This window comes from Narcine bancroftii, chromosome 12, assembly GCF_036971445.1.
Source record: "Narcine bancroftii isolate sNarBan1 chromosome 12, sNarBan1.hap1, whole genome shotgun sequence".
In the NCBI taxonomy this organism is placed as follows: domain Eukaryota; kingdom Metazoa; phylum Chordata; class Chondrichthyes; order Torpediniformes; family Narcinidae; genus Narcine; species Narcine bancroftii.
In genome coordinates, this window is record NC_091480.1 from 15,379,635 (window position 1) to 15,394,948 (window position 15,314).

Sequence of the window (15,314 nt, forward strand, 5' to 3'; positions counted from 1 at the left end):
ACAGTAAGATACTTGTTTCAAAAAGCAGTACACTATAAGAATCTGGCTACATTAATAACATGCTCAGATTTTATTCAATACATATCAGTTTTACACCAGTGTAATGATACCCTTATCTGTTTTTCTTTTATATTTAATTCTCAGTCAGTGCTAACTTATAGGCCATGTAAAGGAACAAAGCCTGAGCTGCACCATCTGAGCTTTGTATGACAACACTCTTACAGCAATACAGCAGAGGCCATTCAGCCCATCCTTCCTGCACCAGCTCTTTGAAAGGGTGATCCCATTCACTCAGCTGCCCTAAATGTTCCCATTGCTTTCATTTTCATGTTAAATGTCTTTGGAAATTTGCCATTGAATCTGTCGCTGCTCCTATTTTCGGAACCCCTCCTCTTTGACCAACAGATGTTATGTTAACACTTACATTTCACTTTAAGTCAAGTTTATTGTCATCTGATTATACAACCCGATGGAACAGTGTTCTCTGGTCCTCATTAAAAAAAAAGGCAGACGCACAACCAAATATAACACACAAACAGACAAACAATACGTATGCAGGAAAAATATCATATATATATAAATAAATAAATCTGTATATACTGCTTCATGAGTATGAGAGCCTCGGAGGGTCAGTGTGAGCAGTTCCTTTGTCATTCCGAATTCCCACTGCCCGTGGGAAGAAGCTGTTCCTCAGCCTGGTGGTGCTGGCTCGGATACTCCTGTATGGTCCTCCATCTACCACAAGGAGAACTACCGTGCAATTCAAAATTCTTTGATATATTTTTACCAGAACATCATGATTCTTGCCTTAATTAAAGATGTGGTGTGGCGATAATCGCATGACAGTTCTTCAGGGACTATCGTGACATTCAATGATGTCTAGTTTTAATTTTACACACTGTTTGCAATCTCTCCTCATGTTATCCTTTAGCCCAGGAGGCATCATGGAAAAATTGGAGTCAATAGGCAGCAAAAGGAAACGATTGCAGCAGCCTAATTCATGCCGCAGAGAAAAGAAGACAGTTTGTGGTTGTTGGAGGTCAATTATCCCAGGCTCAGGAGAGCATTGGGTCCTCGGGGTGATGTCCCAGACCCAGCCATTCACGATAACCTTTTCACAGTTCATAAAGTTGGCGTTACGGTTAGCGCCATGCCTTTACAGCGCCAGCAATTGGGACCGGGGTTTGAATCTTGTGCTGTCTGTAAGGAGTTTGTGTATTCTCACTGTGTCTGCATGGATTTTCCCCAGGGACTCTAGTTTCCTCCCACCATTCGAAATGTATCGTGGGTGAAGGACAATCGGGTGGCACAGACTCATGGGCCAAAATGGTCTGTTACCATGCTGTATGTCCATAAAAAAAAGTCAAAGGTGGGGATGTTCACAGATAAAGACTGTACATCACTCAGCACCATTCACAACTCATTCATAAATGAATAAACCCTTGCCTGGATGCAGCAAGAGCTAGACAATATCGATGCATGCAATACTCGAGTGCTGGAAGCACCCAGCAGGTCATGCAGCATTTACAGGAAGTCCAAGGAAACTAACATTTTGGGCCTTAGCCCTTCGTCAAGGTATGAGCTAAAAGCAGGCAGGAGCCTAAACAAAAAGGTGGATGGAAGGGAGAGGAGAGGAGTGGGGGAAAGGGGCAGGGGGAGGAGTACAGACTAACAGGTAAGAGGTCTTGGGTGGATATAGGTAGAAGGGTAGAAGAGTAAAAAAGCTGAGAATGATAGGGGAGGGCAGGTCTCTGAATTGAGAGGGAAGGTAAGGAAGGGGGTGAAAGCTGGAGGAAAGGGAATAGGGTTTAGGGAAAGAGAAAGACTGGAGGGGGTGGTTTATGGAAAATGGAGTTTGATATTAATGCCATCTGGTTGGAGAGTGCCCCAGACAAAATATTAGATGCAGTTCCTCAAATTTACAGGTGGTCTCTGTTCAGCAGCACGCAAGGCCATGGAAGACATGTCGGTGTGGGAGTGGGGTGTGAAATTAAAATGATTGGCTACTTGGAGGTCCCTGTTATTGCAGCAGACATTTATGATTTCCCATCACCTTAACAGGCAACAACAGTCTAACCATCTATGCTAGATATCCAATGACACTACCAGGGAGTCATGTTGGGGCGAGGTGCACGAAATACAAAAGTTGGTAGGTTATACCTCAGTTATATTAGGCACATCCAGGGTATTGTGAACAGAATTAACCCCTTTAATTAAGGACTGGAATTACATCTGTCCTTCCTCTGTGTGGCTCAGTCAGTAACACACCCATCTTTGAATCAGTAGAATGTGGGATCAAACTTCTCTCCAGAGTAAAACACATTGAATCTGATACTTTAGTCCAGCAATGAACCCATTCTGTATTGTTTCTGCCTTTCAGTTCAGATGTTGTGGAGAGACCCCTGTTGTTCCCTCACATGGATATAAAGTAGATAGAGGACTTTTTAACAAGAGCCAATATTCTAGTCAGATTATTATCATATTGTTGGTTGCAGGAGCTTGCTGTGTGCAAGTTAGATGATGGGTGCCTTGTATTATCAACAGAGATTGTATTCCTTTGGCTATAAATTGCTTTTGGAGTTCTTGAAATGGATGTGAAAGATGTTATAAAAATGTAGGTCTTCCTTTCTTTCTCATTCAATGGTGCATGCTACTTATGAAAGGGTGTCACAAGCATTCATGTTTGTAATCTATGATTCAACCTGAGTTAGAACCACACAAGCAAGGTTACCAAAAATTTTACTTCATCTAGGGGCTTATGTTATTTACATTTGGGAGATTGGTCGCACGGACTAGTCAACAATAGTGATACGGAATTGTATTGTACAATCAAGGACCCAGTCACCACCATCTCCTTTCCTAGATATGTCCTGTCCTGCCAACAGGATAGGCAGAGGTGACTAGAGATGGTATACAATCTGGAAGGAACTGCATAAAATCTCCTGGCATCGTTAAAAATGGGCAACAAAACTGTGTGTTGCCTCTCATCTAATGAATCAATTCTACTCCATGTAGAAGACTAATTGAAAAGAGTGGCAAAGACACAGGGTGGGGTCTGGATGGAGAACTTCAACATGCACCATCATAGATGGCTCAGCAGCACAATGACTGACCGAGCTGGCCAATTGCTGAAGGGCATTGCTGTTAGATTGGGTCTGTCGAACCAACAAGAGGGAAAAGCCTACTTGATTTTGTCCTGACCAATCTGTTCCAATGCATCCGTCCATAATGCATCTGTTCATAATAGTATTGGTAGGAGAGACCACCCCAAAGGCCTTATGGGGATGAAATCTCATCTCCACAGTGGAAGTACTCTTGTGTTGTGTGGCACTACCAATGAGCTAAATGGAGCACCTGTGAACAGGCTTCGCAAACTCAGGATTGGACATCCATAAGGCACCATGGGCCTTCAACAGATTCAGAATTGTACTGGATCATAATCTGCAGTTTTTTGGAATTGATGCTCAATGAACCCATTCCAGTAACACGTTATAAAACTTCCTATCATAAGAACATGAGATGATAAGACATAGGAGCAGAAATAGAGTATTCAGCCCATTGGGTTTGCCCCGCCATTTAATCATGATCTGATCCATTTTCCCACACAGCCCCACTCTCCCCATTACTTTTGATGCTCTGGCTAATCAAGAACCTTTCAAACTGCATCTGCAATTGCTCTAATTTTAATAACACACTCATCAAGTGCCACCATCAGAAGATATCAAATCTTTCCCAGTTTGTGAAGGTAACATGACTGTGTATTGTCTTGTTGGTGTCAAAGGCATTCTGAAAATGTAGCAACCGAGTCCATCTCTTCCTCTATGTTATTTATATAAATCTTTAAAACTTGCTGCCCACGATTCCTTGTAGTTCAGCCCTTGTTACAGTAAAGCAAAACAGAAATAGACCCATTCGTGCCTACTCTAGCTAAACAACATCCATCCATGTCAATATGTTATCCACTACACCACGAACTTTTATTTTCCAATGATCTTTGACGCAAAGGCTTAAAATGCCTTACGGAAATCAAAAAGTAATACATGCACCAGTTTCCTTTCACCCAGAACTCACGTGACATCTTCAAAATGGATAAACGTAATTTTCTTTTCACAAAAACATGTTGACTTGGTCCTGATACCTGGAGTTTTTCTAAGTACCCTGCTCTAGCACCTTTAGTAGTAGCTTTAAACAATGTTAGATGGTAACTCTGCAGAACAAAGCAGAAGTGTGCATCATATTCACCCACAAAATGCCATGTGATAAATGAGGTGACAATCCATTAAGAGACACTGGTGGAAGAACAAATATCAGCCAAGAGACCAGAGAACTTGCCATACTTCTGGGAGATACTGGCATTGAACCTTTCATGCCTAACAGTGAGTAATCAATGCCTTAGGTTAAGGTCTAAACTGAAAGAAGATACCGCTGAGATTGGCCTAATTTTTTGTGCTCATGTGACTGGAGTGAGACTTAAACCACAACCTTCTGATTTAAAAACACAAGGGTAATGCACAAGAGGCCATAACAAGCTCCAGAAATTGAAATGCAGTGAACATGAATGGGCAAGATGCAAATTTATATTTAGAGACATCCAAGTGTCTTTGGTGTTAACTGGGACAGAGAGTGGGATGGCGCAACAAATCACCTGTCTTGCATCAATTGCCTGATTATTGATTTGCATATTGTTGACAAATGTAAACATTTGTAAATCGCACTCACCCTTATTCAGGTTCTCTCATATTTGGAAAGGAACCTGTTCAGACATGCAAAGTTGATGTTCTTCTCAACACAATGCCATCAAACTGATTTCCCGTGTGATTTGCGGAATGTCTTGAGTTGTATATCATGCGTTGATTGCATCCTCCCTTCAATTCAACTTGGCCAGGGAAAGGTGGGATGTGTGAGGCTGGCGGTAGGCAGAGAGAATCATAACGCCTCAGCTATCCACTTCCTTGCCATTGACTGTACCTTGCAGTTCAATTATCAGAACTCAGCAAGGCCAACAATAATAAGACTGGAAGGTTCCTGTTGTACTTTAATTAGCACCAACAATCTGAAGATCGTACTTGGAGGGTCATCGTAGAGTGGCAATATGACTCAGGAAAAAAAAAATCAAGAAACTGCGCCATGCAACACCACCCCCCAAAAAAGTGATAATCGTGTTAACGCTGGGTGAGCTAATTGCCCATCGTTAATAAGCTGAATGAGTGAACTCTACTGCTGTTTCAGTGGCATCTGAAGCCTGTTCGTGAACCCTACCTGTGTTGTTAGCTAATAAAAGCGTTTGTTCTCCCTCCAGTCGAGTGTGAGCTTTTATCTACGCTACAACATGACATCAACAATGTGTATCTCAGTTCATGGTGAGATTTTCAACCGTGTTAACTTGAATTATGATAGATTGTTTTCTTGCAGAAAAACACTAGTATAAAATACTCAAATTGAGTTTTATTTAAAGGATTAGTCAAATCCACGCTACATTCCCAAACAGAATGACTCCCAAACTTCCTCCCAAACAATCCTCAAGTGGACTGATAAAACTGAGATTCAGGCCACCACTCAGTCGTTTCAGCAGGTTATCCCACAAATATTCCTCGAGGTGCTCCGGTTTCCTCCCACTCTTCAAAACATTCTGGGGATGTGGGCCAATTGGGTGTAATTGGACAACATGGGCTTGAGAGCTGAAAGGGCCTGTACCCGTGCCATATGTCTAAGTTTAAAATTACATGGCCAGATGAAATCCTGTGGTTGTCCAGCACATCAGAAATAAATGAGAAACCGATGAAGGGCAACTAACAAAAGACATGGTAGAAAACTGTCAGGGAAGTATCTGGGAAGGCAAGCTTGCGTTCCATCAGCACCTGCCCTTCTGACCGACCTGCAATGCTCCCATTAGCCCCTTCCAGGTGTGAATGTAGAAGCCACATGAACAAAAGTGGAAGGTTCCACACTTCTCTGGTCAATCTTTTTGTTTGACTTCTGCCATTGCAGGGGCAGGAGCAGCAAGGTGGCCTTCTCCGTAGGTCTGCCCTCAAGGATGTTGAGGTAAGGTATAAGAATGAGTTGGGTGCACAAAACTGCTGGAAGTCACACAGCATCCATAGAACTCAATAGGCAGTCAACATTTTGCCCTTCTTCAGGTGCCAGCACTTGGGTGTAACTGCTCTGATTACCCAACATCTGCAGACTTCGTCCTTGCCTTCCGAATGAGGGTGTCCCACTTCTATTTTGGGAGCAATGTTGGCGCCTGTGTTAGTTTGCTGATCAAGTCAAAAGTAGGAACCAAACAGTGGTGGAAACAATTTAGAGGAGGAAGAGTTGAGGAGCCTTGCCTGTGTTGGCTTGGAGCTTGGATTGCTGCATTTAGAGGAGGAAGAGTTGAGGAGCCTTGCCTGTGTTGGCTTGGAGCTTGGATTGCTGCATTTAGAGGAGGAAGAGTTGAGGAGCCTTGCCTGTGTTGGCTTGGAGCTTGGATTGCTGCATTTAGAGGAGGAAGAGTTGAGGAGCCTTGCCTGTGTTGGCTTGGAGCTTGGATTGCTGCATTTAGAGGAGGAAGAGTTGAGGAGCCTTGCCTGTGTTGGCTTGGAGCTTGGATTGCTGCATTTAGAGGAGGAAGAGTTGAGGAGCCTTGCCTGTGTCAGCTCACCACCTCCCTCCCCACCATTTTATTCAGGCCCCTGTCAACATTTTGCTCATACCTTGCTGAGGGGCTCAGGGCCGAAACATCGGTTATGTATCTTTACCTTTGCTAAATAAAGTATGCTGGTTCACCTGCTGAGTCTCTCCACCAAACAGTTGTGCCTTCACTGTTGTCACCAGAGAAACGAGAGTCACTCACGAGCCGAGCCTCCGCTTCCTTGCAAGATGCCTCTGCTGAGATCTGCCATTAACAGTGTAACAGGCTGCTCAACAGTTCAAAGCGAGGAAGCATAATTTATTTTTAAATGTCCTGCTACATTCACTTCTAGAAGCAGCACTTGGCTGCAGTACAAGGGCCCTGCACTTAAAGATCCCATCCTTTCAACCTTTTGCCAAATGAGGCATTTGCACAAGGGAGCTATTGTTTCAAATCCTGGAGCAGTGTTACATTGAGGCAGTTCACTTGTGTCTTTGGAACTGGGGCTAATAACTTCTGTTTTTCAGAGTACTGACAGATTAATTTCTATCTCCTGATTTCTGCATTACCAGGCAATGCCAGGATAATTTGAGATCTTGCAAATCACCGCAGACCCAGTGTTACATTATTATTTACAACTGAGAAATGGGTGTGGATTTTGATTAATTGGGATTGTTGAATGTGTTTATCAGAAGCATTCATATATGTTTAAAATGAGTCATAAGGTGTTGCTCCTACTAAAAAAAAATCTCATTCTGCCCTAGGAACACAACAAAATGAATGGTTTTGAATCTGCATTAAATGGGCTTAACATATGTTTTATGTCTAAACCTCAGAAGAATCTACATCAGCCTTCATCAATATTGGCAGGCTAAGGGACACGTCTATTGGAATACACTTGTACAATTCCTTCTACATACATTCCAGTTTTTAAACCAACACTTTTGTTTAAATCTTCAGACATATCTCCACACAAGCAAAACAGAGTAATTATAAGGTATAATATGTCTCAGTTGTTTTAAAAGCTGTCTTAAGTCATATGTATCCTGTCCAGATCAACACAACTTGGTACAGGAACTGCTCTGCCCAAGAGCACAAGAAATTACAGAGAGTTATGAATGCAGCCGCGTGCTGCTGAGTCGGGCGCCGACTTCGAAGAGCGTAGGTCGTCTCAGCTGGCTGTGTAGACCGCGGGCCTACACAGGTGTTGGGTTGCTGCTTCGGGCATGGTGCATTCGGCGGCCCGCTGCAATATTCCCTTTTATATATTTCTTTTGATTTATGGCTTCTATTTGAGTACTATTCTTGTAAAATTCAATATTGAAAAAAGACCAAAAAAAAAGAATAGTAAACCTTCATCAGTAAATAAGAAAACAAGTGAAACACACAGTCTGCAGTAGTGAAAACACAGAAATGCTGGAGGAACTCAACAGGTCTCGCAGCATCTAAAAGAATAACAAACATCTGCGGACTAGGGTAGGGGGTGGGAGAACAAACGCAACATCTGTTATAAGATAAGAATGTGCCACAATTGTTTTTGGTGCCACCGAAAAAAGGCAAACGAATGCTTGTTAATAATAACTGATGCGTCCAGTGCAAATGAAATGAGATGCTTGATGGAGCCATGAGATGGAGAACTTAGCAGTTTCCGAAAACCAGAAATAAAAAAGAATCCTTGAAATAGTGGTTACAGCACAATTCTGGAGAAAGTCACCAGGTCAAACAGTGTTCTTCATGTAGCAAAGAAAGATATATAACCAACATTTTGGGCCTGAGCCACTCATTGGGGTGTAAGCAAAATGGAAGCAGGCACCCAAATAAAATGGTGGTGGGGAGGGGCAGGGGAGGAGCATAGTTCCAGGGGCAGGAGGTACCTTACTGAAATGTTGATTATATATCTTTATCTTTCTTACATAAAGTACACTGTTTGACCTGCTGAATTTCTCCAGCATTGTGTTTTTACGTCATTCATGATATCTGCAGACTTTTGTGTTTTACTCTTTTAGAAATAATAAATCAGGTGTTACAGGCCCAGAGGACCCCAAAACCCAGCAGCAATAGAAATTCACCAGAACAAATGGTTACTTAAACAAAAGTTATTTTTAATTTTCTTTAAATATAAAACAGGTTCAAACTTTAATGTATTACTATTAATTTAACTTAATTTAACATTTATGAATTTTCACCAAGCTCTGGTGCATAAAAGTAATTGGTTACTACTCAGGAAGGTTCTTGTTGGTTTCAAAGAGAGTTTCATTGCTCGTTGGACGCACACACAAACTGATTTACTTCTATCAGTCACTTAAGTGTCTTGCCGAAAAAACTTGCTCGATCAGGGTTTTCCAAATGATAAACTCTTCTTCCAGGTCACCACCAAGTTCCTCTTGTTTCCCTTGTAAGGACCACAAGGGTTTTCAACAGGCTGAACTCAGAACTCACAACCTGTCTTCCAAAATGGGGTCTTCAACAAGCTGCCCATTTGCCATGACTGCAGAAACCAGTTTTTTCTCTCTCTCTCTCTTAGAGAAAACTTGTTTGGTCTTTTCCTCTCTCTCTCTCTCTCTCTCTCTCTCTCTCTCTCGCTCTCTCTCTCTCTCTCTCTCTCTCTAGCTCTCTGTTTGCAAAATCACATGTCCTTCTTGCAGGGCTCTAGACCCAGTCTTTGCAAGATCTTATCAGCCTCTGAGTGTGGACTGTTTCATTTGCACTTGCTTTTGAAGTTCCTTACAAAACAGTCATTAGTCTTTTGCAAAATCACTGGTGCCCGCAACGTCTCACTTTCAGCAAAGCTTTAAATGAGATCACTTTTGTGAAGTGTTTCCATCTGCTTATTTGTTTGTGGTGACCTACACAAAACCCCCACAATCTATCTCTTTTAAAAACATATTTATATATGATATAAAATATAATATACCCATCACATTGGAGAGGGAAAAATCTGAATTAGTGTTACAAATGGATGACCTTATATCGGAACTGGCCAGTTTTGACACAAAAATGGAGGGTTGGTTATCTGAAACTGTTGAATTCAACGTGTGTCCTGAAAGCTGCTGAGAAGAGGTCAGAGTGCAACAGGAACTTATAATTATCATGACTTGCATTTGGTTGCTCAGGGTCACTCTTAAGGATTGAACAGAGGTGTTCTTCAAAGCAGTCACCCAACCTGTGTTTTGATTTTCCAATGCACAGAAGCCACACTTCAATCGCACTAAATTTGAGGCACTCAGAGTTTGCATACATTAAATTCTTTGAGCTCTGGGCTCTACAGAACTCTGCTGAGTGCCGTTGTTTTAAGTGGATTTGTGTTGATGGACCGAATGGCATTTTCCAATAAGAGGGAGAGCCTCTGTCCTTGGCACAGCCATAGATGCAGGCACTACTCCCAAAGGAAAGTAAATTCGTGGAATCATTTTAATTTTAATCTGACTCACTGGATTGTTATGCCAAGGGAGTGGAAGTGATATTGATGTTACTCCTCTCTAAATATTCTTTTAACTTCAGTGGGAAGTAAAACAGGGCGGATTTATTCTGAACCCTAAGTCTCAGTGGTGGGCAATTAGGTGAAAGCTACTTCTACTAATTTAAGGGTGTTGGTACTGAAAATTTCTAATTGTAAGGAATTAGTTATTTTCCACCTTTTTTCTCATTGCTGTTAATTTCTTTTGTCTAACCTGAGTTTGAACAATTGGTAGAAGATAAAATGGACAGGAGGCCACTCTCTGAAATGGCAGTAAATGAACTGCTTTACATTTATGAATTGACTTCAAATAGCACAGTGATCCAACTAGTGATCCCATCTGTGATTGATAGCTCAGAGGCCTTATGTTTATTCAATGGGATACAGGATGAATGTGCATACAGGTAGTTTGATGTGGATCTCAGTTTCTTTCATTCACTCACTAAGGTACTGAAGGAAAGGTGGTAAGTTAAACTAGCAACCCGAGATATTTTAATAAAAAAGATAATTCTTGACAATGGGCTCCTCTACCGAGAGCAAAACACAAACTGCTGGAGGAACTCAGCAGGTCAGGAGGCATCAATGGATGCAGAGATTTGGCATGAGACCTTACGTCAGGACTCAAAACCATTCCCCTGCTTTCACGGATGCTACCTCACCTGCTGAGTTCCTCTAGCAGTTTGTTTTTCACTCCAGATTATATATAGCATCTGCAGTCCCTTGTGCCTTCTCTACAGAGCCAGTCAGTCTTTCTGGCAATTGATAACCAAAAGATTGCATACCCCATAAATATGAAATATAAAATAAAACAGAAAATAGTATAAAAACTGGCAGGTCAAGCAGCGTCCACAGTAACAAAGTTAATCTGTCAGATCCACAAATTTCATTGGAACCGACTGTCAGCAATTTCTGTAAAGTATATTATCCAAATAGAGAGCAGCTGAATATATATCCACACACAACGATTCTAAAAAGGACGCACACAAAATAATTACATAAGTGTGCTTCATTGTGTGTGTGTGTGTGTGTGTGTGTGTGTGTGTGTGTGTGTGTGTGTGTGTGTGTGTGTGTGTGTGTTGAAGGATGAACAACAACAATGTAGAGAGGACAGAATCAACAGGTAATTGTTTGGTACATGAACCATACTCATTAAAATTAGTAAACTAAATGGCTCAGAATGGAAATCAGGAGGTCCAATCTGTTTGATTGGAACGCTAGGTCAATCCCAGTTTCATGAAGAACATTTGTTTTCTCAAGAAACATAACAAAATTAAATGTAGGTGGTCGCTGGGAAAAATTAAATGAAAATCAATTGGATAGTATTGATAAGTCAGAAGGATTCATGGGTGAGTATTCATTTGTCCTTAAAAATTACTCCTACAGATTTTATTGTACTTAGGATTGTATATTTTGTTGATGGTATTTTGGAATGGAAAAAATGCTTTGTGAACAGCTGAATGAAATGGTTGGCATCGTTCCAATGTCTTCAGCAGAACTGACTAAAGTATCAGGCATTTAGAAGGCAATTGTGGAAACTTGTCCTGTTTGTCCTACCAAGTGTTGCCTATGTCTTTCCACAGAACCCAGTTTGGGGAACCTGGTCTAACCAATAGTATTCAACATGTCTTGGATCATATTCAGATCTAATTTTGGTCTTTGTCCAAAAATCTTTCTGTGTGTGGCTGCTCTAAAACAACCAAACAAAAGAAAATGGCTACTTAAAATTACAAATGGAACAGAGATGAGAGGATCTTATATTGGTGTTGTGATAATGGCTATGAACTGTCCGTTTCGATCCTCTTGCTTCTTCTTCAATGAGTCATAGAAGCAGGAGTTCGTCCAACCAGTTTAGCCTGTTCCATTATTCAATGAGAATGTAGTTCTGGGCTCATCCATGAGAAGAAATAGCTTTCTTGATTTACACTTACAAACCCTGTGATAATCTCAAACACATTCTGAAACAACTCCCAATTAATGATTCCCCTTCGTATACATGGACAGATGAAGGAGGTTCATGCACTCTTTTACAAAATTCATTATAATGCCCGCAGCATTATATGGATTTACTGGTTTTTCCTATAACCAGGTACACATACAGAACTGAGGAATGTAAAGTGTGAGCAACACCCCTACATAACTGTTGAGTTACCAAAATGTTGGGTATATCACTACCTACCAAGTTCTCTGTGCTGTCTGCTACTTAGTGGATGTTACATTAAGGTTATAAAACGCAAAAGGTATATATGAAAAGAAGGAATTCGTATTTCCATGATACAACAAGCCATCTTCCTACAGGGAATTCCATGGACAGAATTGAGCAATGGCTTTAACCTATTCACTTTGATGAAGAGCTTCTCATGGCTGCATTTATCCAGAAAAATTTGACCAAATTTGGAAGATATCCTTTAAAGGAGAACAATGTCGGTTGATGGCCATTTCTATTTACTGCAACTTGACATTCCCATAATCTATGTTAAACTGTTGAATGCAATCAAAAATTCCATGGATGCTGGAAATCTGGAATAAAATGGAGAAAGCAGGAAACACACAGCAGACCAAGCAGCGTACATGGATATGGAATTATTATCTTGTAATGTTTCAGGTTGAAGACCATTTGTTACAATGGTTCAACCTGAAACATTCACTGTCTCAGTTTCCATGGTTGCTACCTGACATTTAATTGAATTTAGACATACAGCACAACAACAGGCCTTTACGGCTCACGAGCCCATGCTGCTCAATTACACCCAATTGACCTACAACCCCAGTACAATTTGAAGGGTGGTAGGAAATTAGAGTGCCAGGAGGAAATCCACACAGATAAGGGGAAAATGTACAAACTCTTTACAGACAGCGGCGGATTGGAACCCTCATTGCCGGCACTGTAACAGTGTTGTGCTAACCGCTACGCCAACCATGCCATCCCATTGGAACAAGTATGTGTTTCCAGCATTGTCCGTTTTTATTTTATAGATTTTTAAAATATTATGCCGTAAATCAAAGCTATTTTGTACCAAATGATTAAACCCATTGTTCAATTCTATCCATGGAATTCCCTGTGGAAAGCTGGCTGTCTTATCTGTCCGAACATGGAAATACTAATTTCAGAACAAGTCAGATAAAGAATGGAGTTCATCAAAAGCTTCTCGCAGTGGCCTGTTCATTTTGGTTTTCTGGCTGTTTTCCATCCATTCAGACCACACCAGGACGGGGATTGGAGTATGTGAATGCATTTTTTTCAACCAAACAAATCCATGGTCTTAAGCAAGTTTGACTCCACCCAAAAACTGATGTGGGGAGGGAGGGGTGTGGGGGGGGGGGGGGTTATCTCCTTCTTCTCCCACTCCTGCAATTCTGAGTCATCTATGCTGCACCAATTACCATGAAACAGACTCCAACCAAGGACTCAAAGGACAGTTTAACTTAAAGACTGCAGGGAACTGGGGCATTACTGAAGATCAAGCAGTTGGAGTAAGATAATGATTAGCTTCAGTTGGCTTGAAATGGCTGTGACAAATTAAAAGATCAGGCAGCGTGGTTCAATGGTCAGCGAGAATGTGGAATTTTTTTTTTTTTTTTTTATTTTTATTTTTCACACCATAAATCACATTAGCCATGATATACACAATTTCTTTTTCACACATATACAGTGACTTTTTCTCCCCCCCCCCTTTCCTCCCAAACCACCCCCCCACCCCCCCTCTCATCCATTTTAGGTATACAATCTAGGTTGCATTAATCCAGTCAGACAATGTTGTCATTCAACAAAATTACACCAGAAATTCTACTGAGTCCATTCTTTTCTTTCCTTCTCCTTCCATCAACTTAGGTAATGTTTGTCCCCGGTAGGTTTTCGCTATTGTATTTAATGTAAGGCTCCTATACTTGTTCGAATATTTCAATATTATTTCTTAACCAATATGTTATTTTTTCTAATGGAATACATTTATTCATTTAAATTTGGTAGTTTATTCCTTTTAATTTGGTTATGTATTCCATTAATATTTAAAGACATATAGTTCAGCGTAGCCCTTTTATATTTTGTTTATCTTCTCTTTCCGTTTTTCCATCATTACCTTTCCTCCTTTTCCATTTCTGTTTTCTTATTTTCAACTCTTTATAAGACAACATTCCTACAACATCCAACATTTTCCTTATTCTCCTATTTCTATCTTATTTATTCCCAATCTCCCATTCACCTCCTGAGTTGTCCTTTATCCCTTGTCGGACAACCACATCTCCCCTCTCCATTTGGATTTGCGAATCCACTCGCAAGCGTCAACTGATTTTGCAGTGACCGCTATTTCCCCCCACCCCGCCTCCCCCAGAAAAGATTTCACTTTTCATATGTCACAAAGGTCACTCTTTTAATTCCCTCCTTATTCTCTCTATTTCATTACCTTCCCTTATTAATTCTTGTCTATACTATCTATATTTTCCTCTAAGTACAGATACATTCACGTATGCTCCTTGTCTCTATTCACTCTTATACCTCTTTACCCGCATACATATCAATCGTGATCATTTTTACTCTCATTACCCGTCTTCATCCCTCAGTCTATTTTTGTCTTTACCCACATACATATCAATTGTGATCATCTTAACTCTCATTACCCGTCTTCCTCCCTCAGTCTATTTTTGTAATTGTTCTGCAAATTTTCGTGCTTCTTCTGGATCCGAGAATAGTCTGTTTTGTTGTCCTGGAATAAATATTTTCAATACCGCTGGATGCTTTAGTATAAATTTATACCCTTTCTTCCATAAAATCGCCTTTGCTGTATTGAACTCTTTTCTCTTCTTTAGGAGTTCAAAACTTATATCTGGATAAATGAAGATTTTTTGCCCTTTATACTCCAGTGGTTTGTTGCCCTCTCTTACTTTTTCCATTGTCTTCTCCAGTACCTTTTCTCTTGTAGTATATCTTAGGAATTTTACTACAATAGATCTTGGTTTTTGTTGTGGTTGTGGTTTAGAGGCCAATACTCTATGTGCCCTTTCTATTTCCAATTCTTGCTGTAGTTCTGGACATCCTAGGGTCTTAGGGATCCACTCTTTTATAAACTCCCTCATATTCTTGCCTTCTTCATCTTCCTTAAGGCCCACTATCTTTATGTTATTTCTTCTGTTATGGTTTTCCATTGTATCTATTTTTTGAGCTAGTAGTTCTTGTGTCTCTTTAGTTTTTTTATTAGATTTCTCCAATTTCTTTTTTAAGTCTTCTACCTCCATTTCTGCTGCTACTGC

The 15,314-nt window shown here is 40.7% G+C and overlaps 1 protein-coding gene and 1 long non-coding RNA gene across 2 annotated transcripts in view; one reads left to right on the forward strand and one right to left on the reverse strand.

The window, feature by feature from the left end:
• ppl (periplakin) overlaps positions 1 to 15,314 on the forward strand; it is a 127,421-nt gene that overhangs the window by 26,569 nt on the left and 85,538 nt on the right. The gene's annotated exons all lie outside the window — the stretch shown is intronic.
• Positions 1 to 15,314, reverse strand: part of LOC138747144 (uncharacterized) — a 30,020-nt gene that overhangs the window by 2,783 nt on the left and 11,923 nt on the right. The window lies entirely within an intron of this gene.